Raw genomic sequence first — 25,361 nt, 5'->3', positions numbered from 1 at the left:
TTTTTTAAACTGGCAGTAAATACTACTTTTTTCTTGGGATAGAATGATTTCAAATACGAATCATCCAAATTAGGTTTCTAACTGGACTGAGGTCACAATATGTGTGCCTCTCCTTGTTCCTCTACTCGCCCTGTCTATGTAGATAATGGGCCCAGTCCTGACCAGCTGAGGGTTTGGATTCTGATAGTTTGGGGATACTTTTTCTAGGAAAAAGTATCTTGAGAAGAAATGTTTCAGGAGTTGGCATTTTTGCCCTATCCCAAATGTATCTTTCCTGAGTTAGTTCAGCACTTCCTTCCTGGATGTGCAATAAGACACCAGATGTGAATAGAGACCTAGTCCCCAACTGGAAAGCACACCGACATCCATGATCTCCTCGGTGGTGGTAGGAAGAGGGTCCCAGAGAGCTCAGTTGGCTTCCCCAGACAGCCTAATGTCCTAGGGCAGCCAAGCCCATTGTGGGCCAAGTGGTGAGGGAAGAGCAAAGTGAAGCATGCCAGACTCCAACACCTTTGACTTGCAATTGCCAAAGTGCTCTGGGGCTCAGCTTGGCAGAGAGAGAGAAGCCCAACCATATTCTCTCACCTGGGTATTTGAAAAACAAAGAAATTCTCTGGACACTTTGGACTCCCTTCTAGTGTGGCTCACATTTCAGGTTGTGGGTCTTACTTTACAGCTATAGTCTGAGCATTTATGCATCCCTAAAATTCATATGTTGAGGGACGCCTGGGTGGCTCAGTGGTTGAGTGCTTTTAGCTCAGGTCATGATCCCGGTGTCCTGGGATCAATTCCCACATCAAGTTCCCTATGGGAAGCCTGCTTCTGCCTATGTCTCTGCCTCCCTGTCTGTGTCTCTCATGAATAAATAAATAAAATCTTTTTAAAAATAAATAAATAAATAAATAAATAAATAAATAAATAAATAAATAAATAAATAAAATAAATTTAACCCCTAAAGGTAATGATATTAAGGGGTAGAGCCTCTGGGAGGAGTCTAAGTCATGAGAGTGGAGCCTCATGAAGAGGATTAGTGCCCTTATAAAGAGGCTCCAGAGAATGTTCTCAGCCCCTTCCATCATGTGTGGGTGGTGAGAAGTCTGCAATCTGGGAGCGTGCCCTCACCCGACCATCCTGGCACCCTGATCTCCCACTTCTAGCCTCTAGAACTATGGGAAATAAATTTCTGTTGTCTATAAGCCCCCCAGTATGTTGTTATAGCAGCTCAAAGAGACTAAGATAATTATCACTGTCCCAGTAATTTATCACTTCTCCAAGTCAGGGGGTGGGTTCCCCTAACAGCCTTCTCATATACTCAAAACTTAAAAAAAAAAAAAAACCACCAACAGCATTTATAATAAACTTTAAGGGGCTAAAAGACATAACTCCATTCACCAAACCTTCCATCTCTGATGGACTCAACAGCTGTGCTAAGAAATTAGACTCCCCATGAATCTACTACCCACTACAAAGGTAAGCTTCTGAGCGCCAAGGTAAGGAGGAGCCTGAGCACCAATGGTTCCCCAAATGGGATGTTTCATTCTCCTCTAACTTTATTCTAGACCTTTGGAAAGAGACTGATGATGATTTTTTTCTTCTTTAGAACAAAGTGGCCACTGCCACTTCCCCAGTGCTCCATAGCCGTCATCCCCAAATGCACCATCTAAATATTTATCATAGCGTAACATGGGGTCGGCTTGAGTTCATTAGTTTTTCTGATTATCCCCAGCATTTGATGTGAGAAGGAGTGCTGCAGATACTGTAAATATTTACAGACTATTCAGATCAGTGAGTCTGGCTGTGGCTCCAAATGGCTCACCTCATCTCTCTCCCAGAGGCAGAATAGGCACCAGTGCATATACATCGAATGAAAAACCCACAGGAACATGCTAGAGTTGCAGCTCCAGGCTGGGACAGCCACTCACAGAGTCACAGCTAAACAGAGGGGTCCTGAACTTTGTGTTTTTGTAATGGAAGCACCTTTAATTATTCATAAACACGAGGGTTTGACACTATTTATGGCATTAAAGTTAATCATTTATTTAGCACAATTTCTCCAAAAGAGTTCAAGATAACCTTTATAATGCTCATTAAGCAGCAACTCCTAATTATTAGTCTTGTTCTTTTTCTGTCTCCCTGACTGGACCATAGACATCCCAAGGGCAGAGCCAGTATCTGACTGGTTTGCTGCTTTGTCCTGTGCTTTGAACAGTCTCTTACATAGTAGGTGCTTGATACATATTTATAGATTGAACACATCCACTTAGACCTTTGCTTTTCATTTGACTTTCAGAGATGTACAGGCCAGACATTATTTTGAGGTTTGAACTCAACAAGGTTAAGCTTCTAAATTTGAGCTATTTCCTTAAGTTTCTCTGAATGGTAGACTTTAGGGTCTTCTAATGAGCCCTGAGCAGACAGTTAGGAGGCCTGGTGCCCTTTCTGCCACTAACCAGCTGTGTGCTTTGAACAAGCACTTACTCAGAGCACTGATCAAGAGTTCTTTGCCTGGGGTCTTTGAATCCCCTAGAGATCCATGGCTGGACCTCAGGGGCTCTAAAACCCCTGAAATTGTATTCACAAATGTGCATGACCCAAATGTGCACTTCTGTTTGATGAGGGAAGTCCATAGTTTCTACTAGATTCTCTAAGGACTCCATAATTAAAGATAAAAACCACTCTCTTTGTTTCTTTAACAATTGAGGATGGTGGTGGGACAGATCAAATTAAGCCTGCCTGACTGGTAAATCAGGGTGACCCACACCACACCCCCCAACTCCTAGCCCTGGATATCCCCTCCAGGGCTCCGCTGGCCAGGACTGAAGACCTGCCAATTGGCTTGTCACTTGGGCCTGTACCACTCTATGTTTAAACACGTACTGGGCCTTTCCCTTCTCAACTTAAATAAAGTACACAATGTCATACAAACCTTCCCTGTGATATGTCAAAGCAATATTCTCTTCTTTCTGGAACTCCCTACAATGTGGTGGGATGTTTTTGAGAAAAGAAACAGAGATATCTCTCTAAGATTATAGGGCTAGTGAGTATAGGGTCTCCTACCTCATTCAATGGAGAGTAACAGTGACTGGAATGAAGCCTTGGATACTCACAGCCCAGAATTCCAGCCATAAATGGGTGTTTGGGGTAGGGGATTGGGAGGAACTAGTTAGCTCCACCAATACACGATTATTAGCCTACCTTCCCCTGAAGTCCAAAAGCCTCCATTTCTAAGACCTATTTAAAAATGCAATGGTACCACTAGAGATGGTGGGGTTTGGGATCAGTGATGCATTTTGAAGGTTATCAGCTCACACTTTAACTAAGTTGTCACTTTGGCAAACCCAGGAAAATCTGCTGTGTCTAGAAGGGGAGTTGTTTGATTCCTGTGGGCTTTTGTTTTCTCATTTCCAAAATAAAATGGTTGGGTTATGTCAAACAAACAGGTTTCAACTCTAGTGTAACTCTGGTTGCCTAGACCCATGCTTCTGAAACTTTATTGTGTATACCGATCATTCAGGGATTGTGTTAAATACAGATTGCGTGGTGGGGCTTAAAGTTCCAAATTTCTGTCCAACTCCCAGGTGATGCTGATGCTCCTGATCCCTGAGCACTTTGGGGAGCAAGGTTCTAAACTGCTCTATTGGGAGGATTTTGAGCTGAGTCAGGACCCATGAGGAAAGAGGAGCAGGACTGATGAATGATGCCTGCCCAGTCATTCTCAAAGTTGATCTCTTGACCAACAGCAAGAGCATCACCTAGGAACTTGTTAGAGGGCCAGATTCTTGGACACCACCCTGTATGTACTATATATATACAGAAGTGGGCTCTCTGGGTTTGGCATGCCCTCCAGGTAATTCTGGTGCACACTCAAGTGTAAGAACCACTGATCCAATGTGCAAGTCTTCTATAGAATCAATGACTATCTACCAACGTCAGGAATGAGCATAGGTGTAGCCTGAGAGGCAGGGTGTCCCAAGGGAGGAAATGGGTCCAGATAATAGACCCAAATAATGGTCTTCCTGATATACCCTCTTTTTCCACTGCATAATCTGTTGAAACATCATTATAATGAGTATGCTTCACATTGTTTTGGTCTCCTCGAATTAAATATGTCTTTCAACCCACAAAATGTATATCTGGTTCATGTCTTTAAAATTGATCAGGATGTAACACAGTGGCATGATCTACTTGTCATTCCCACGGCCTTGGGACTGGGTCTAGAGGAGCCCTGAACAAGATTCCATTTTGTTCTCAGCTGAGTATCAAGCTTGACCAATGGTTTTTTTCCTGATCAGACTTTTTCTATATTGCTTAGACATTTTAAATAGCAGCCCCCTAAGAGAGTTAGATGCTGAGACTTTGAGGTCAAAGTAGAATCTTAGCCCAAGGGAGGTTAACAATGATAGTCCAACTGCCACTGGCTCCTTCAAATGAAGGAAAAATCATCTATACATTGAAAAGTGGGAATGGGCTCTCTCCTTCTACTTCATCTCCGCAACTCTGGGAAAAGTCCTAAAAATCAAGTAAAACAACACTCAGGTGTGAAACAGATTATGGCTCACAGCTGGAGGCAAAGAAGTTGCAATTCCGTCCAATTACACCAATTTAATTGGGTGTTAAAAAAATTTTAGGTCCCAACAGTAGTTCTCTGGCCAGACAGCAGTCTGTAATGAAGAGAAGTGGCACCTCTGTTTGTTAGGACTTGTGATTTGGAGCTGAGGGGAGAAAGCCCAACACATTGCTTAGAGTGCCCCAAGGTGGGTACCATTTTGACTTTGGGGATGAATTTGATGTCTGGTTTGAATGTTGAAGCTCTACTCTAGGGCTTGCAAGAGTACAATTTGAGGCTGGGGTCTGCAAATGCTTTCAGTCCACAGACTACTAGGAAAAGCCCTATAGTTGGACTCTCCCACTCACTTCCTACAAATCTAAAAATGAATCCCCCAAAGATGTGAAAAATTGGTCAGAACCTGAACATCCAGCTTTAGGAAGAAGGTTGAGGTACTTATGCTACATCAATATCAGGACAATTGCAGCCAGTACAAATGTTCATGAAGAATTTCTAATGATGTGGTAAAATGCTTGTGATATAATGTCAATATGTTCTCAACAACCTCCAAAAGGAATGAAAATAGTCAAAATTTAAGTGATTTCCATTTAATTACAGATTGATAGGCAATGTTTTTTCTTTACCTCACTTTACTGTATTTTCTAAAATCCCCCCCAACTTCATGTATTATTTTTATAAACAGAAATAAAAGCAATTCAGTAAAAAATTTTAGTTTTACTTAGATGTGCTGCTTTAATCTGATGGCTTTGTTTTCTGTAGCTGGCTCACACACTTTTTCCTACTCTTTGGCTCCAAGTCATTCTTTGGCATACTCTGCTTGCCTCTCTCTCTCTCTCTCTATCCAAACACTCCCCACCCTTCCACTCTGTTGGGCTCTCCATTCTTCCAAGAACATGACTGGTACCATTCCAGTCCTAGGGCAACCCCTTCTCTGAACATCTGTACCACCATTTCATATATACACCAGTTGTGAAGTCTTGGGATGGGAGGGATTGTTATTGTCATCTTCATGCCTAGACCACACCCCAGATTAATTCCCTCAGAATCTCTGGGGTAGAGCCCAAGCACTGATATTTTTTAAAGCTTACAAGATGATCCCTATGTATAGCCAGGACTGGAAACCACAGATCAGAAGTCAAAAGTCACCCCCTACATACAGCAACCATTTGGCCAATTCTAACTCAAGTATCCGTCAAGTTGATCTTATACAAATGATTCAAGCTTCTCAGAAATACTGGTGTTCCAGTGTTTAACTAATATTATTATTACTGTATTAACTATGTTTCTGAGAGGCACTTGGAAATGAGTCACATCACTTTTTTTTTTTTTTTTGGTTTGTTTCAGATATATTTGTTTTGAGTTCCAGAAGCGTTGTCAGATTTAGCAAACAAAAATACAGGATGCCTAATTAAATGCACATTTCAGATAAACAATGGATAATGTCCAAAGTGTAAGTCTATCTCACATATATTATGGGGTATTTCATCTTAAAATTATACTCATTGTTTATCCAAAATACAGATTTAACTGGGTATCTGTATTTATTGGCCAACCCCAGATCAAGAAATTGGGTACCTGAGGACTTTTATTTCCCGTAGTGCTGGCATGGAGCTTTCACGAGAATCAAGGCTGAACCCCCCCTTGTGCCTGAATTGCTGACTGCAGAATAGACTCATCCCAGAATCAACTGGGAGAAAGGCCCTACCTTTCAGGCTTTGCACTGATGGTGTTTGTTAGTAACATTTTCCCTGAAGAAGTATAGATGAGGCCAAAATACTTCCAGCCCACGCCTAGAGTTTGAGAATCACGGGTCTACACTGGGCAGCAGCTCAAAGTACAAGGTTCTGAAATGAGATGGTTCTGGGTGTGGCTCTCATCTCTCTCTGATGTATATTTTTAGGCAAGTTAATGAACTTCCTTGAGCCTCAATTTTCTCATCTGCAAAATGGGGAAAGTAACACACTTATATCTAATGGATTAGTTTTAAGATTAAATGTGATCATGTTTCAAAGTTCTTGGCATAGTGCTTGAGTCATTATTCATAGAATAGGAATGTTTTGTTCCAATTCAGCCAACAAAAATACTGACAGGCTTTACTGCTGCCCCTCGCCCAGCTACCCTTCTGGTCCTTATCCTGCCACTTAGGGTATAAGCAGACAGTCATGATGGTAAGGGGCAGGCAGAAAGTCTGCTGCAGAAAAAGAAGGCAAGGTTCTTCTAGAAGCCTGTTTAAATAAGGCAGATCTCAGTTGGTGGACTTCTATGCAAATTACAACCAAGTGGCTGCTCTTTGTAGGATGATTTTATGCCCCTGATTATGGTCACCAGCAAATCCAAATGGAAACGAGTGGCCAGGGTCACGGCTAACACTGGGGTCTTTGATCGGCCCTGAGTCCTGGAACCAAGGGCCAACACATCTCTTGTGTGTCACTTCTTCAAATTCCTGCAGGTCAAAAACCGTGTTTCTCTCTCAGCAATTGTTTCTACCCTGGGGCAACTCAGGATCACCTCGTCTGATGCTACCCACAGCCACCCCTTCTGGAATAGTGAGACACTAACCAGACTTGATTTCTTGGTTTTTCAAAAACAAGTTTGAAAAATATCACCTGGGACAGCCCGAAAAAGAATGCCAGCCTGCCTGCTCCCCAGCAGTCCACAAAGAGACATGTCAGCCGCCAGTCACTGTCAACTTTCTGCTTAGACCGTGACAAGCTGCTGATGGGGCCAGGGGAGGAGAAGGAGGCCGCATGGCTACCCTAGACACGGGGCACATCTTTCCCGCACAGATCTTAGGAGGGGACTGAAAACGGGGTCCAGAGGGGAGAGGGGACAATGAGGGAATCAGGAGCCAGCATCTGGCAGTCATTCCTCCAAGTCCACGCTCTGCCCCATTAATGACAGATTATCAGGAGCTCTCCAGACATGTCTCAGGGAGAGAGTAGAGAGAAGGAAGGCTATCCCCATCTCTCCATGGGCAAATCACTCAACTTTCCTGAGTCCCAAGATCCTCCTTAGTGAGATAGGGATGTATTCTTACTCTCCTTACAGTGGTTAGGAGGTTAAAGAGGTCACTAATGTACAAGTGCTTGCAAACTGTAAAGCTCTGAAGATGTTCTGTGTGTTCCTATCAGTACGTCCCTTCGTCCACTGGAACAATGAATCCACCCAGATGCTGAAACAGCCAACAGTGAGAAGAACACCATGATCTCTGCTCTCCTCACTCAGCCTAAACCAGGAAGGCGACTCACAAACCCCTGATAAACAATTGCTTACAACCTGCTCTGTTTCCCCACAGTGTACTTGACTTCTTCTCCAGCGTCTGTTCTGTATCAGGGAAGGTTAAGCTGGTGACCCAGGGGCTTGTAGGTGGTCAGGCTAAGGACAGCGTTGGGCTGGAGACCCATGGTGAGAGCAAGGTGTGGAAAGCCATCGTGTTTGCTAAGCCCAGCTCAGAAACGGAGTTGACCTCGTTGGTCTTCTCACTGGATGCGCACCCAAATGAAGTGACAACACACTGCAGAGGGCAGGGGGCTGGCCTTGTGGTTTCCCATCTGGTCTCATTTGGCTTTTGGGGCTTGGCGCCTCTGACAGACACATGGAGAACAGCCTTGTCATCTTGAATCAGACAATCGGCCTCTGCGCACGAATACGTGTGAGATTTCACACATGTTTGCTGGAGGAAAGAGGCCACAGAGCAGGAGAGGAGACATATTTACATTCTCTGCCAGTGTTTGGACTTTTAAAGAAAAAAAATAGACATTTCACAGGGCATGTTATAAACCAAGGTCAGCTTTCCCCCTGCGTGGTACTGAAGAAACACAACACTCCGAAGCAGGAGAAAAACATGATTCCAATCTGTTGGGGTTGGGAAATGCCCACCTGACTCATTTGAAAGGTTCCCTTTCCTTATTCACTCTGCCCATCATCCTCCCACAGGATGAAAGGGCAGGATGGTATCAGTAGAGTTTTTTTTTTTTAATCTGTTTTGGGTAATATGGAATCTACACCCCATATGCAAGGAACCAGAAAGTGAATTGCATTGAAAACCAGAGGGGAGTATTTTTTTTAATGGGTGTTTTTACTTCCTGATGTTATTTGACCTTTCACAATAAGCACAAATTTCTTACAAAGACAATAAGATGATGGTTAAAAAAGCAGTCATGAGAAAGGCTGCTGTGGACAAAACCCCACAATGATAACGTGGCCAGAGATGGGGTCTGAGGGTGAGACCTGGTGAGACAGCTCAGTGGGAGGACAGCTATCATTCCCCATCCACCCCAGGGAAGATATTTCACTTCTCTGACCCTCAGTTTCCTTATCTGTAAAATGAGAGTGACCACTGAAGGATCCACTATACAGGGCTGTCATGAAGATGGGATGAAACATGTGTAAAGCACTCAGCCCCATGTCGTACACTTGACATATGCCAGCTACCTGAACCCACGAATCCGTGAGAATCAATACCTTCACACTATTCATGTTTTCTACTCTATTAAGATTTCCTGGGGTGTCTTGTTTTGCAACCCTCTTCGTACCAGAACCCAAAAGTCACCATACCTACTGAAAGATCTCTCCAGACTAAAACTCACTTCCCAGAGGCTGGAAATTGAAGCCAGACCTCCTTATTGTAACAAAGTAAAAAGCTCTTCTTTTTTAAAAGATTTTATTTATTTATTTATTTATTTATTTATTTATTTATTTATTTATGAGAGACACAGAGAGAGAGGCAGAGACACAGGCAGAGGGAGAAGCAGGCTCCATGCAGGGAGCCCGATGTGGGACTCAATCCTGGGACTCTGGGATCACGCCCTGGGCTCAACTGCTGAGCCACCCAGGTGTTCCAAGGAAAAATCTCTTCTAATGCATCGTTTGGGGCTTCTGGGAAATAAACAACGGTCTACAAACTCATGTAGACCTGCCCACGGTCCTCACTTAAGTGAATGATGAAGTCAGTCTCTTTCTCTTCCTTGGGACAACGTGGACACACCTTCTAGGGTAGAATAAACATTACTTAAAATAATTTAATCTCTGGGGAAAAGGTGCAAAAACATCTGCCTGGGAAGAAGGGACACCCCCTGTGACTATTGGTTATGTCTAAGGGGTGGGTACAAGGCTGGTAACTTGGAGTACTTGGACATTTCAGTAATATTTGATCTTCTTACCACAGCTATGTACTATTTTGTAATAAGGAATTAAAACATGGCCCCCTTCCAAGGCTGGCTAGGGGGTGAGCCTTGTAGAAACTTCCCCCAGGCCCATCTCAATAAGGAAGCTCTGGCTTTTTTCTGAAAATCCAGCTCAGTGATCACTTCTGCTAGGAAACCCTTCCGGAATTCATTATCTCTGTTAATTTGACAGCACCTGTGTATGCCAGGGTTCTAGTACTTTATTCATTCAATCTTCTGTGTGTTCATCCCATTCAACACAAGCATATGAACAAGGGCCTGAGGGAGGTTCTGGGAGGCAAAGGCCAACAAGATAGGTGGAGTACCTGCTTGCACAGAGCATGTTCTGGAGGGGGTGAAGGACAGGAACCCCTAGTCCTGGATTCTTTAGCTGTCCTAGGTCATGGGCTCTGATGGAGGTGGGGCCCTCTCCGGAGACCCAACTGGGCCAGAGGCCTGGGAAATTTTCTCTGTGCTCGTGACCTTTCAGCTGGGAACTGAAAGACAAGAAGGAACATTAACTAGGTGAAGGAGTAGGAGGACGACCAGTCATGTCTTGGGCTGAGCACCCGGCAGGCCCCGGAATGGGAAGAACAGAGCTCCTCGGGGAGGTGAGAGTAGACCCAGCCTGCTGATGTGTCAAGAGACTAGAGGAAGGACACAGAGGAGATCAAAGAAGCAGGCAGGGACCAGATCACAGGACGTTTGACAGAATATAGGATTTTAAGCTTTACCCTAAGAATAGTTAAAAGCCACTGAGAGATCTATCCCCTGGACTCCACTGGTTTTCTTGTCCATCTTTGTGCACTTCCACTTTGACACACCAGCTCCTTGCTCAGCGCCTAGCACGTAATGGGCTCCTGCTAATTATGGGGGTTGGATGGCTGAACCAAGTCACCCTGAAGAAGAAAAGTCAGCAAGCAAAGAGCACGACTGCACACCCCATCTCTCTTGCCCCCTTTGTCTCCCCCAGCCCCGGCCTGCGAGTTGCAAAGCATACAATCCATACAAAGAGCGAGCCACCCGCAAGGAGATGCCGAGCTAAGCCATTTCTTCCCCCTCCCAGTCCATCCAAAATGTTCACAGCTGACACCGCCTATCATCATCCTGACCAGTGCGACAAACACGCCCCAACAGGAGGCTCGGGAGGGGTGAGGCTCTGCCGCAGGTTGGCCGGGCTGCAAAGCCGTGGCTGCTCCGAGAGGCCTGTCCCGGCCAGCTGTCAGGGGCCAGCTCCTCCACCCCCTGCATAAAATACGTTTTTCTAGGCTTAATTATGTGAATTTGCTTTCCTCTGGCTCAAAGAGAGTAGGTGTAGGGACATTTTTAATGCGGCATAAAAAGAAAAGTACACTGAAACCGTCCTGACCTCAAACTGAATGTCAAAGCAGTTGGATTGCTCAGCGGCAACCGAACACTTTTTATAGAATGGGAAGTCAATTGAGAAATCATAAAAAATTAGAGTTGGACAGGACCTCTGTGCTCACGAGGGCCAGGTCCCAGGAGCTCCTGCAGTATTGTTCCCCGTGGTGAAGGGTCTAATGTTTTGTCCACTCAAGTTTTAAATATCTCTCCCAATAGCTCGCCCCTGGGGACGCTCTCCACAGGGCAATAGATCTTGCTGTCAGGGCTTTTTTCCTGCTATTCAATCTCACTTTTCCTTTCCTCCACTTCATCCCATTTGTCTTTGGCAATGATTTAGACACAAAGTGTGCTGACGTTTGAAAACAAAAAGCTCTGTCTTTGTTTTCAGCTTTGTTTTTCCAGACCCCTCTACCTATGGAAACTTCAAGATCGGGGAGGAAGGGAGGCAAGCAAACAAACTGGATGTCAGTTCTGGAAGAAGCCATTTAGAAGGGCCAAACCCGAAGTGGACCGACCCCCAGGTGGACATGAAGAGAGGGTGTGAATACCTGAGGGGGGAGGTGGGGGGTACAGGTTACCCAGGACCTGGCCCTCAAAGGCAGAGGGGACAGTCACGGAGTTTTCTGGATGGCCCAGAGTCTAGCAGCCTCTCGACACCGAGGCTGGAACAGAAGGTGGCAGCAGAGCATCAGGCTCTGTGGGCTGAATGGTCCTGGCTCCCCCGCCAGGTCCCAACTGCTCCGCATCCAAACTCCGCAGAGCGCATCTCACGGGGGCCAGGCCAGCCACAGGCCGTCCATAGTGAGCTTGGAATCAAGGCTCCGGCCAGTCTTTTAAGACAAATCCCAAACAGTCAGGACTCTGCGAGGACAGTCCATTTTCTTCCCAAGAACATCCTGCCGCCAGAATTTAATCCGAAGAATAACTTCTGCCCTAAACGGGCGTGTTGGTTCAAGCTGATCTAAACGCATAAACTTGCTCGCTTGGTCTGCGTGATTTTTTTGTGTTTAAAGAAACTTGGGGTCCATGCATTTTTTTGTTGTTGTTCTTTATTCTTCCTAGCCCCGAGCTATTTATTTCTGCATTTGTCTCTGGTTTTCTGGTTTCCCTTCGCTCGATTTCTTACTGATTTGCTCATGTTTGCATGCGGTCCTTTGGAAGCGGAGATCTAGAGAGTAAGCATTTCTGACTTCAGGCTGGCCTCCTGCTGGGGAACCAATTAAATGTACTACCCACCAGGGAGAGTGTGATATTTTTTATTACTTTCTAATTTCGGGCCCCGAAATGGCTTCAGTGATCAGAAGAACATTCTTCTGCTTAAGAACCTAAAGAAGCCAGTAGAACGATGCTTTTGATTTGTATTTTATTTATAACGGTCCATACTGGCCAAGAGTACTCCGAGGGTTTCCATGGGGCCTCAGATCCTTGAAGTAAGGAAAAGACAGGACGGAGCAAACAGCAACAAAAAATGTCCCCCTCCTTTGCCTTATCATACTGGAAACTGCCAGCCACTTTGGGAAAGTCTTTCTTTGAGAAGTCGGTGAACTGCGAAAAAAAGGATAGAATTAGAACAAAACAATTTCACTGGATTCTAAGTCTATTGAAACTACAATAGTCAAACACAACCATGCCTCTCCCTCATTACCGATGGCCCGATAGCAGGGCCTCCTAAATGCTCGTTAAGGCAAAAAAAAGAAGAGTTGTGTTTTATTTCTAAAAACATTCACAGGAACCCCCACCCAAGGTTCTCGTTCCTGTTTGTTTTGTGCCTCTTTCTCTTCTTTAAAGAGTTAGCATGAGACAGAAAGGCTCGAAAAATAGGTGGGGACAGGGGTCTAAATGCGTCCTAATGAGGAAGAAGGAAATAAAAGTCTAATTCTCCCTGAAAGTCTGAATGTCTATTTATTTATCTTTTGTAGCAAGGAAGGATGCCTTAAAATCCAGAATTGCTCTTATAAAACCAAATACTAACAACCCAGCAAAACAGCTGAAAGCCCAAATTATGAGCTCGTCCAAATCCTTTCCACTTGCCACGGGGGTCTTGGCTGAGATTCTTTTTTCTTTCTTCTTTTTTTTTTTTCTCCTTTTTCTTTTTTCTTTCTTTTTTTTTTTTTTTTTTTCTCGCTTGCTTGCTTAGCCAGGAGGTGATTCTGAATGTTTATCTGAAGTATCTCCCTGATATTCTGAGGGGACTTTCCTCTCCAGCAAAATCTCCCCTGAATGTGGGCTTGTTTTATTCCCATTAAATAATGCTCAGTGTTGAGTCTTTTGCTAGTGAATGATTTCTTTTAGTGGGACTGACGACAGAAACTGACATATATAACTATGCTCAGCGCCAACTTTTGCAAAATGTGATTCAAAAATTAACATTTATAATTTTATAATAAGCCAGCTACCATATTTGCTATTATAAGATGATCTGTTAAAATTATCTTTCCTACTTTTAAATAGAAGTCCCATGAGAGCAGAAATGTTTATCTTTATTGTTTATAGCCCTGTTAAGTACCACTTTATCATATGATTTAAAATTCAACAATGTAATTTAGCAGACAGTATTTATTTATTTAAAGAAAGGGTGAGTTTCTTCAGAGTTTGTCTAAATTTAAAATCACAAACCAAACCACCTCTGTTCCTTACTTCCTTCCTTATGTAACATTTCATTTTAAAATCCAGCAACTACATGTTGTCAGGTTTTAAAAGTCCATAAAAATCAATTCCCTTTCAGGAATAAATATTTGTAGATTATTTAAGAGGACCAAGTTCCTTGACATGTCTTTAGGGAGAATACTGTATATAACTTTGATGAAAAAGGCAATGCTCCAGGATCAAAATATAGGTCCAGTCTATACCGGCAAAGTGTAGAATCGAACCAATTATATGATGAAGAGAAGTATAGGTGCACAAATGAAAGAATACACAGGCAGACATAAAGCAGAATTAAAATACTCAAAGCATCCAGGTCACTGAGGCACTGAATTACCTGAACAACTGTCTCAACTCTCCGTGAGACTCTTGCCTACAACTGAGTAAACACTCATTGGGTAACAACCTCTTGCCTCCCACAAGAAAACAACAGATTGTCAGCCACTGGAAAATAGCATTATTTCAATCAACCAATTTGGCATGTTGTGTTTTACGGTTTCTAAAATTAACATAGAATCCAAACAAAAACACGGCTGGTGTGGAACTATATGCAAAGGACACGGTCGCCTGGTTGTTTCGAATCTGTTCATTATCAAAATTATCTGCCTTGTTTGTCCTACTCCCATTTTTGAAGGCACACTATCAATTAACCAACCTGTCATTATGTGCTGGCAATGACCAGCTTTTCCAGGATTCTCATTTTAAATACAGGATTCGATAAGAGCCCCAACGCTGGGGGACGCGAAGGGGGTGGAGGAGGCATAGGGCTCTGGCCAAGTAGAAGAGATGCACAGGTAAGGTTCAGCTACTCTTGATTGCTGAAGCAAGTGCTATGCCTAGATACAGGGCTGTGTGTTCCCTGGCACCGAGCAAAGCTACATTTTTCCAAGCTTCAGCAAGGAATTTCCTTCACACAATCTGCGTGAATGATGAAGCTGATTTTGAAGCAGGTGTCAGACACTTTGCCCTTCCTGTTCGCTCAGGGCACATTAATGTTGAAATCATCATGCCCTTGGCATTTGTCCCCTTCTCCAACCCATCTCACATGGAGGCTAGAAAAGAATGGGGGGTTCTTTGTAAGTCACTTTGATTTTACACCATTTTGGTGAACAGATCCATGGAACTCTGAAGAGAACATTGACAGAATTGACTTGGGGAGGGAAGGATGGAGGGAAGGAGGAAGAGGAGAGAAATCAAGGCAATTTGATTTAAAAAACAATCCAGTGAATAGTTAACAACACATTTTCCCAAAGAGACTTCTCCATCTGCCCACCGAAACTGAAACTGCTTCCTGGGGGTGGACTGTCTTCAGGATCATGTCCCAGAAGGCCTCTGCAGGAAATAAGTTCCATGTCCAAAGGAGCCACAGCAGATTCTTAGAATGCTGTCTTTTGCACCCTGATTTTCCACTTGAATATTCTTATTCAAAATTTCCTCCATCACCCGCAACATACACAATTTTTCCAAGGCAAAGAATGACTCTTTAGTCTCTGCGTGCCCATAAAATTCTGTCTCAGAGATTTTATTAATAATCATAAAAACATCAGTCTCCATCAGGATCACTTAGGAAAGGGAGAATAATTTTCCTAAAAGCATGTTCAAATTGTCTGAGTCCAGTGTTAAAATAAAAAGGGGGTTAGCTTGTGACCAATGATTGATTGACCTTCCCGCTTCCCTACTGTTCTGCAACGAGGACACACCGGCCGGAAGCTAACACGAGCCTGCTTGGAAGCGGCTTCACGTGGAGGGAAGCATTCCATCCTTCATGGCTATAGGTTGTGTGCATTTATCCATGACACGGAGGGCAGGGAGGGGAGGGACTAGGGGTTCAGCACTACATATTTTTTAATGGCATCAGGATATGTTTCTCAGGACTCTGGGAAGTCTAGAATGAAGTGCTTAAAATGACTCTTTGACTATTCCCCAGCCAACTCTATGCAATGGCCCCACAGTCCATGCTTGTCGATTGTCAGTTAAAAGCAACCAAAATAGCAAACAGTGAAATTATCCCTGCAAAGGGATTTGTAGGGTAGTCTCCTTGGCTTCCCTTTCAGAGGAGGCTGACTGAGTGATTGAAAGCCTTCTTCCCCAAACATCCTCACATTTTTTTTTTTCACATCATACCTTAAGCCTTGCAATCAGGCAAAACTCCGATCAGAGAAATTCAAAACTTTAAGGATCAAAAATTTGTGAGGGGTTTTGAGCAATGGGGGTGGACAGCACAAGGCAGTGGCCCTACCAACTCAGGAGTTACTGAAAAGCAATCGGATGACCCAGGAATCCACCCACATACAGGCAGCCTGGGGTGGCTTTGAGGGCGTGGGCTCTGGGTTCTGTGACTTGCCGACCTCGACTTCTCTGCACCTCAGTATCCTCATGCACAAAAAGTAGGGTGATCATATTTACTTCAGCAGATTGTTAGGCTTTCAAGAATCTATTCACAGAAAGCGCCCAACACAGAGCCTGATATCTAGCAGGCCCCGAGATTGCGCTAATGCTTTCTCTTACAACGAAGAAGTGTTTTGTGATTACTTGTTGTAACAAAAAAGGTTCATTATCCTGGCTGAGCAGCAGCATAAACTGGGAAGACACATATTCTCAGGACTTTCAGGGGTGAGATTCAGAAGTTTTCTCTAGGTGAGTCTAATGCAGCCCACCTCACCCAGGACCACAGACCAATACTTGGTCCTGTCACATACCAGGGATGATGAAGAAGCATTAAATGCCACCCCATCTCCGAGGGGTTTATGGTCTGGTTGTGAAGGCCAATGCACAAAAGCTATCAGCATAATTTCTTTGTGAACAGTGCAAGACAGTAGAACTGAGGAGGAACTTGTGTGAGATCATCCGCGTGCTCTGAAAGTCTTCAGAGAAAAGAGAATCCCATTAAGGGAGTACTCCAGAAAGACCCATGGATAGTGTGAGTTCTATGGTGGTCGAGAGTCACAAAAATTGTAAAATTTTCCATGCATATGCATGACTATCTTTGGTGGGAGGAGATTTAGTGATGATTACCTTTAGAAAGTGGTCCACGACCTTCCAAAGTTTAATACTGTGATTCTAATGCCTGACACATTTGAATATTTACCAGACACCAGGATGGTCCCAAACACTTTATATTATCTTATGTAATCCCACAACTCCCTTCAGGTCTTATCTTCACTTTATAGATGGAGAAGGAAACAGAGGTCCAGAGACATTATACCCCTTGCCTCTGGTTACCCAGTGTTTTAGACTGAGTGTTTGTGTCTCTTGCTCCCCAAAGTTCACATATTAAACCCTAGCCCCAATGTGATGATAGTTTGTGGAGGTGGAATTTTTGGGAGGTAATTAGGTTTAGATGAGATCTTGAGGGAGGTGCTCATGACAGGGTTAGTACCTTCATAAAAAGAGGGGACAGATTTCTCTCTCTCTCTGTCTACACACACACACACACACACACACACACACACACACGAAAGATTATGTAGAAACACAGCAAAATGACAGCCATCTGCAAGCCAGGAAGAAAGCTCTCACCAGAACCTGAATCTTCCAGCACCTTGATCTGAAACTCCAGCCTCCAGAACTGTGAAAAATATGTTTGCTGTTTGAGCCACCCAGTCTATGACATTTTAGATAGCAGCCTGAGCTGACCGAGACACTCACCTAGTTGGTGACAGAGAGCTGATTACCCCTTGGACTCCAGGGCTCATGGTTTTGCAGACACTACTTGAATTCAACATGTTTTGTTTTGGCACTTGCTCCATTTCTAGAACCATTTGAATCTTATGGCTCAGACTCGGAAGAGGAAGATAGGAAGGTCCGAGAGCCACTCTTACCCCTTGAGAACTAACCTTCTCTGAGGACACAAACATCTAGACCTCCTCATTCTTTCATGTGCAGAGATATTGGAGATGAGGAGGTGAGAGAGGAAAGAAAGGGGACAGGAGAGCAGAAGAGATGATTTTCACAACCCAGCCTCAAGAAAAGGAGAAAACACACACAACTTGAAGACTATCTTCTCATCTGAGAAGGGATGGGACTGAGGATGCTTAGAAGATGGACATTCCCTGTTGGCCAATCATTATCCTGGTTTCTGTTTAAGCCAATTGTCCCTGACTCAGTTTAAGCTAGTATTCTCAGTCTTGGCACTCTTGACATTTTGGGACTGATAACTCTTTGTTGTGGGGGTTTCCTGTGTCATGTAAGATGTTTTGCAATGCCCCCAGCTTCTACCCACCAAATGCCAGTGGCACCCTTCCCCTAGATGTAACAACCAGAAACATCTCCAGGCACTGCCAAATGTCCCCTGGGGGGCAAAATCACTCCTATTTGAGAACCTTGGTTTAAGATAAATGGAATATATTCTTAAAAGTTATGCAATTATTAAAAGTTCCCAGGGAAAGTTTCCACATTATCCCATGTCCCTTGAGCCATGATCGCAAGGTGAGCTAAGGAAGTATATTCATTTAACAAGCAATTACCATGCAAGTCTGATTATAAGGCAAAGTGTTTCCCGACAACTGTTCCATAGGATATAGGTTCTTACAAAGTTTCTTCATTCTTGACACTTTCTCAATTACTTTATTTTGAGCATCAAGGAAGTGTTTGGGGAAGACATGAGCTTGAAGTGACCTTACTGATGACAGTGGGGGAGAGAAGACTGGAGGCCTGAAGATGTCACCTGATAACATCAGGGGAAAAAGAGAGGCAAAAATATTTAACACAGATTTGGTTGTTATTTTTGAAGATATGACTTCACCATTAAAAATATTGAAGGTATTTTTAAGCAAGTCTTTTAAAATTCACTTTTTAAAAAAAAGCATATTGTAAGTGGTGACCTTGTGGAGATCATAAATATCCACCCATAGGACAAATGTAAAAACCTCTTGAGGCTTAGAATAAAATTTTCAGTTACAGCATCTTACCGGGATTCAAAGTGCTGTGTCTTGAACAATTTAGAAATGAAGGTGATATGCAGTGAAGAACTGTATTAGATCATTCACAAATGGCCTCTGCGATGGGAAAGGCTCATGGGAAGAGTCTGAATACAATTATTTTATAACCTAAACTTAAAAAAAAGGATTGGGGAAAATGATATTTCTAAATACAGATATTACTGTTTTATATACTATTGCAATATATGCAAATAAATTGACCCACTAAGTATAGAAGTAAACATTGTACTATTTTATAATTAGTTCTATATTCAAGTAAGTTTTCTCCGTGGAAAGTGAGACATCACCTCCCATTTGGCTTTGCCTTATCCTCAGGCATATGTTCTGCTACTGTTTTCAAGATGGTGAGTCACCGTGGGTAGAGCATGGAGCACACATCTCTGGCCCTCGGAGGGATTATGATCTCTGTGGGAAGATCAGAAAGAAGCAAGAGAAGCAGCTTCCACATAGGTCAGTATAATTTCACTCCAGATAAGTGGTTCAGAGAATATACTGAGAGGAGACTGGACAACCTTTGAGGGATGCCTCCAGATGACCTTCTTGAAACTCAAATAAGATGTATCACTCCCTACCGGAAGAGTAAAGATCAACATCCCTAATGTGGAGTCTGGGGCCACCATGGTCTGGACATCTCTCTCCTGCCACTTTCATCTCCAACTTCAGTCCTCCTGCTGCTGACCTCTACCCTGACCGCCCCTCGGACGCCCTCATCCCCATCTCCAGCCTCAGCTGTCCTCCTGCTACCCGCTCCTTCCCAGGACTGTGCCTTGCCTTCATTCTTGCCCTTCTCTCTGTCTTTGCAATATATTCTCTCCTCTCCCCTTCCCTCACAAACTCTCTCCCATTCCACAACCTTCGGCTCGATCCTCACATCCCTTGGGAAGTCTTCTTAGATCCCCCAGTTTTGGTCAGGTTTCTCTGCTTTGCTCGCACTGAACTGTGATCCTTCCTTTTAAAGTATGTCTCTCGATTTATGCTCGTAGATCCATAGTGTCACTGTTGATTGACATATGTCTCTCTTTTTATGCTATAAGCCTGGAGAGAGCGACCGTTCATCCTTCTCCACTCATTGCTGCATCCCCAGGGCCTGGCCCAAAGTAGATACTCAGTAAATAGCTGTCGAATGAATCAATTATTAATTAAATGTGTATCTGCTGCAGCCTTTAGCCTTAGGCCTATTATTACTGTCCGTATATAACAGCTGAGATCCATTAGTGTTACTACAAGTCAACTACTTTGTGTGTATTATCTCATTTGATCCTCACAAAATCCTATAATGTAGGTTATGTTGTTATTATCAGTCTTGTTTTCCATCTGAGGAATCTGAGGCTCTGAAGAGAAGTTTGTAATTTGGTCAAAGTTGCAGGCACATCTACCACGTGGAGATGGGATTTGATCTCTAGCCTGTCTGACTGCAGAGCACTAACACTATTGTATTATATTGAACCATATTATACTGTATTGTATTATGTTATGTTATATATCATATCATATTATAATCTCATTTAGGATACTTATCTGGAGTCTACTCATATGATCCAGTGAGAGATTTAATAACTCTAAGGAGTTTTCAGCCATTCCTTTCATCTTGACCCCTAGAAATTACTTATAGCTGGTTCCCACCATTTGGTAATTGATGTTCTGACCGGTGGAGTCATTCTTACTATTTAAAAATATATTAATTTGTCTTTGTTATGTTACTTTTTTATTGAGACAGGATTAGAAGCTCTCTCCAGGGGGCAGAAAATGCATCTTTTCTTTCTCTATGATTAATGACATCTGGCAAATGCTGGACACACAGGGGTCTCTCCTACTATTCCTTTAATGGATAATGGCATCACAAGGATCTCCTTAGAAGCAACAACACGGAATTGAAACATAAACCAGGGATAGGTATCATATACCTTTGATGCTATTGCCCTCTCCAGAATTTAATCAATGTGTTGTCTCTAATGGATAATATTTATTTTAAAATCTGCTGCACGTCAGCCCATTAGCAAATATTTGTTGGGGGTCCATTGCTGGCCAGATTCCCCATCTCCCTCACCCCACCCCACCTTGTTGTCTGTGAGAAGAGACACATGCATGTCCTCATGCATGCCCTCTATCTTGGGTATCTGAGTGACTTCCTTAACTTCCTCAGACCACCGGGTGACTCTGTAGGAAGCCCTTCCCTCATTAACATGACTAAAATCACCAAGTTACTGAACACATTAGCCTTTCAACCCTACTCTCGGATTCCTCCTCAAGACATAAGGGAAGCCCAGGAACAAGGCATCTGTGGGACTACAGAGGTTTTATGTGAGATCAAAATAGCAGCAGAACTTCTTAATTGAGAAACAATGGATCAAGAGAGGAAGATTCAAATAGGAAATGGTAAATATTCAACAAAGAGCATGATTAGAGTTCTCCAGCAGGGAATACCCACAACTATCTTTATACCAACTTAAATTAAGCAGAAGCTGTAACGACGAGGATAACATGAAATAATGGATGCATTATTTCTAGTGGGACTTGCATTGCTATTTGGCATAATTATTCGTGATATTGCACCCATCGGATAAAAAGCTTCTTCAGAGGAAAAAGATAACAGTTAGTCTCCTTGAGAACAGAGAACAAAGGGCCTCGGTGCTCTCCAGAAGCTCGCCCATCATTAGGAGGAGAAAGAATCTGTCCATTAGCAGGAAATGCTCCTAGAAGTCTTGAATATCTCCCCCACATAATCCCTCAATGGACTTCAAATGCCCACAAGGAGGAAGATACAGAGCCATAGGCAGATATATAAGAAAGAAGATGTAGTTTAGGGATGATGCAAGCCAAAGAAACAGTCTCTCTACCCTTGCTCTGAGGTGACTCTGTGTGTATGTGTGTGTGCATGTGTGCACAAGTGAGTGTGCATGTGCATCATAACTATAAAATACGGAAAAGCAGCACATTACCCAGTTCACTTCCTTCAATGCTCTCTAGTGTAAAGGACTAGGTTTGGCTGAGAGTGATAGAAAACCCGAACAAGACAGGTATCTATCTCTCTGCCTCAAGAAGTCCCTGAGCAGTCCTGGCTGGTACAGCTGTCTACAACCAGCAGGGCCTCCATCATGACCTTTGCTCTGCCATCCCTCACACATGGCTACACTGGTTCAGGGTGGCTGTTTCATCTCTAAACATCATGTCCATATTGCCATAAAGGGGAGGGAGGTAGCACGACTCCTCCCAAGAAAGACCCCTCCCTGGAACTTGTGCACACCATTGGCTGGAGCTAAGTCACATCAGCTTTCCTAACTGCAAGGGAAATAGTGTCTTTATTTTGGAAGGCCATATGCCCAGCTAAAAGTCAAGGGGTTCTATGGCTGTAGAAGAAAGGGAGCAGAAAGATGGGAACAGCAAGTAGTATCTGCCACATTCTCCAAGGTATCACAGTTTTGGGGATTTCTTTCCAGGCCATGCCCCTCCCTTCCATCAGCAGGAGCTGATCCACTCAGCTGTAGTCCTAGTGGGCATCCACTGGCTGCCTGGCTGCAGGGAACGGGGCCAAAAGTTTACAGAAAACTTAAGTGGAATAAATTTTGTGTTTTCTCAGGAATCGGGACTTAGGATACAGCAATTATCATTAGTCTTTTAAACTGGACTTATTGTGGTACCATGGTGTGGTTATCCTCTGCCAAGCTGGTCCAGAAGCAGTGAACTGGTCTGTAGAACCTCAAAGAGAAGCAGGGACAAGATACCATGGGAGCCCAGACCAGAAAAAAGCTGAAAGAGTAGCTGTCCTGGCATCTGATGTCTTTCTGGTTCTGAGGCTCAGCTGCATTTCCTCTTTTAGGTGGCATGAGAATCTCCCATGTCCTTATTGAAGCCTTCCATTTTGGGCCTATGGTAGTTTTTTGGGTTTTGAGTGGGGGGGTGTTAAATTTTTATTTATTTATTTGAGAGAGAGAGAGAGAACACACCTGTGTGGGAAGGGGCAGAAGGGGAAGGAAAGAGATAATCTCAGGCAGAATCCCCACTGAGTATGGAGCCCGACTTGGGGTTCGATCTCAGGATCCTGAGATTGTGACTACCCCAAATCAAGAGTTTGCCACTTAGCCAATTGAGCCATCCAGGATGACCTGGGCTTATGGTAGTTTGAGTGGTTTTCTCTTCCTTGCAGCCAGAAGAACCTTGACAGTGACAATGTCTCTGTGTAGCTGTGGGTTTGAGCAGGGGACAATAGTCAGCTGAACAGTCTGCTCCCTCTAGCTTCCTGGACAGAGACAAAGCACATCCCTTTCCCTCAGAACTGTGACCTCCGGGGCTAGTAAACCCATTAAGTTGATTCACTAATTTTAGAGTCTAAACTGTTCTCTTTTCTTTGCAACACATTTTCTTTAGATCTTGGGTGACCTGGAGAAACCACACTGTACAGCAGTACTACAAAGGAAGGACTATTGTTGGAAATATTGGATAGCAAGGCAGGGGTTGGGAAAGATATTTCAGGCCTCGTGGGCCATCCACTGGCCTTCAGATCATCACTTGATGTAATGCTGTTTGACTTAGGTAGAGGACCAGACCTGGGAACTCCCAGTATTACCACAAGCCTGGTGGTAAACAATCTCACCCTTCTGACTGTATCTCAAATAAACAATTCCCATCCAAAAAGCAAGGGAGTGGAACTTAAGTGCTAGATGTTACAGCTATAATCAAGGGTCTTCTCCTTTGCGTATTTCAAATGTTTAACACTTGGAGAAGCCACCAGATGAATGCTTCTGATTAACAGCTTATCTGTCTAAACCAGCCTCCCAAGCATAATAATCTAGCTTGATCTTTCACCTCTTTGGGCCTCAGTTTCCTCTTTTGTAAAATGAAACGTTGGTATTAGGATCATCTTATGATTCAGAGGCTGTATGAATCTCCACTCACAGATTGGGCAGGATCAGCAACCCAGTGATTTCTGAAGACAGAAGGAGAGAGTTCAAATGTTGGCTCTGCCATTTATTAGCTATTGACACCTGGGAAATATACAGCTAACCCTAAATCTCACTTTCTAATCTGTAAATGAGGAATAGTGACAGCACCTACCTGGTGGGGTCTCCTGGGAGCTAAATGATCATATTAAACGCTTAGCACAGTGTGTTTGACGCATGGGGTGTGTGCGTGGGTGTGAGTCATCACAGCACTGATGACCTCCGGTCTCCCTGAAATGCATCCATCCTGCAGATTATCACCTCACCCCCCAACACCATATGACACGCACACACACTGACTTGTCATCTTTGATAAATGTTGCTTTTATTAATTAACTCTGTGTGAGGGGAGAGCTAAAGCAAAGGGATGGGGGTAGCAAGAGGGAGGGTGTTTGAGTTGTGAAGAATTCTTGAGTTATTTTCCAAATAATCTGGCTTGGCAAAAAAAGAAAAAAAAAAAAAAAGGTTGGGGGAAAGAATCTCTTCCCAAGCACACATCCTGTTAATTTTCAAACCCAAGTGTGTATTTCAATGGAAATTTAATCCATATGTTTCTGATTCTTTTGTACTTAACCTATCAAAGCACTGTTTGAAAATAATTATTTGATGTCCAATAAACAGCCTTTCTTGTTGATTTTCCCAAGCAGCCACCTGGGCTATAGTTACCTGAAAGGCAAATGGCCCCAGGTGAGACTCAAGGTGCATTCGGCACAGTGTGAGCTGTGGACTGAGGAGCCAACCTCATGACTCTCCCCTCCTGCTGAGAGATGACAGGATTGGGGTGGTTAACTGACGGGGGTGGCCAGCCAAGGGCATACTGGCCACTGCTAAATGCAGACTGACTTAAAAAGATGAGCTCAACTCTCACCAAACAAGACAGCCAGTCTCTCACTTTGGGATTTTCATGAAGTGAGTCAGAGGAAGGTGCCAGTGAGCTGTGGGGCCTCCAGCTGCATAGTTGTAGAAATACTGGGGCAGGGCCATTATGAGCTGTTTCAAGGTATTCCTGCAGAAGTAGACCATTGAGTTTACTTGGGAGGTGATCCCCCCAAAACACTAGGCAGGGAACAGGAGAGAGAAGAGAAGGGAACAAGCCAGTCAAACAATTTCGATTGTGGGCAAGTTGAGGTTCATCTTGCCGGGGCACTCAGAGAACCAGGGTAGAATGTGTGCCTCACAAGCATCTTGGCCAAGGGGTGAAGGAGCTGGGGGGTTTATCCAGCTACTGGATATTGGTTGAGGACTGCTCCCAGGGGAGTAGACTCCCTAGAACTTCTGTTCTCCCCTGCAGCAAAGGGACATGAGTGCTGACAGTTAAAACATGGGTAGTTGTGCCCAGAAGTGCTACCTGCTGAGAGCATCCATGCAGGGCAGACAGCATCACTGCATGGGCATCCGTGCCAGCCAAAGCTAGGATAGCAAGAGAGAGTGATCTGCAGTAGAACAGAGCAGATGCAGCGAGAGCAAGAGCAAGAGCAAGAGCACTTAGCTCCAGGAGTTGCCTCGATTCATTTCCCACTTCAGACCTAAAAGTTCAACCTTTTCCAGGATCCTACAAAGTCCATATTTTCTCAGTTACACACCCTGCTTCCTTGAGCTACATTGAGTGCATTTGTATTTCTTGCACAAAAAAGAAAGTACCTTCCTTTCCTTGCACTGCCAGCAACTACAGAGAAACAATCTCAGAGAATATATCTTCTCTTTCTCCTCATCTCCCTACATCATTCAAGGAGTGATTTTGGTG

This window comes from Canis lupus, chromosome 28, assembly GCF_011100685.1.
Source record: "Canis lupus familiaris isolate Mischka breed German Shepherd chromosome 28, alternate assembly UU_Cfam_GSD_1.0, whole genome shotgun sequence".
In the NCBI taxonomy this organism is placed as follows: domain Eukaryota; kingdom Metazoa; phylum Chordata; class Mammalia; order Carnivora; family Canidae; genus Canis; species Canis lupus.
Note: the sequence above shows the minus strand (reverse complement) of the source record.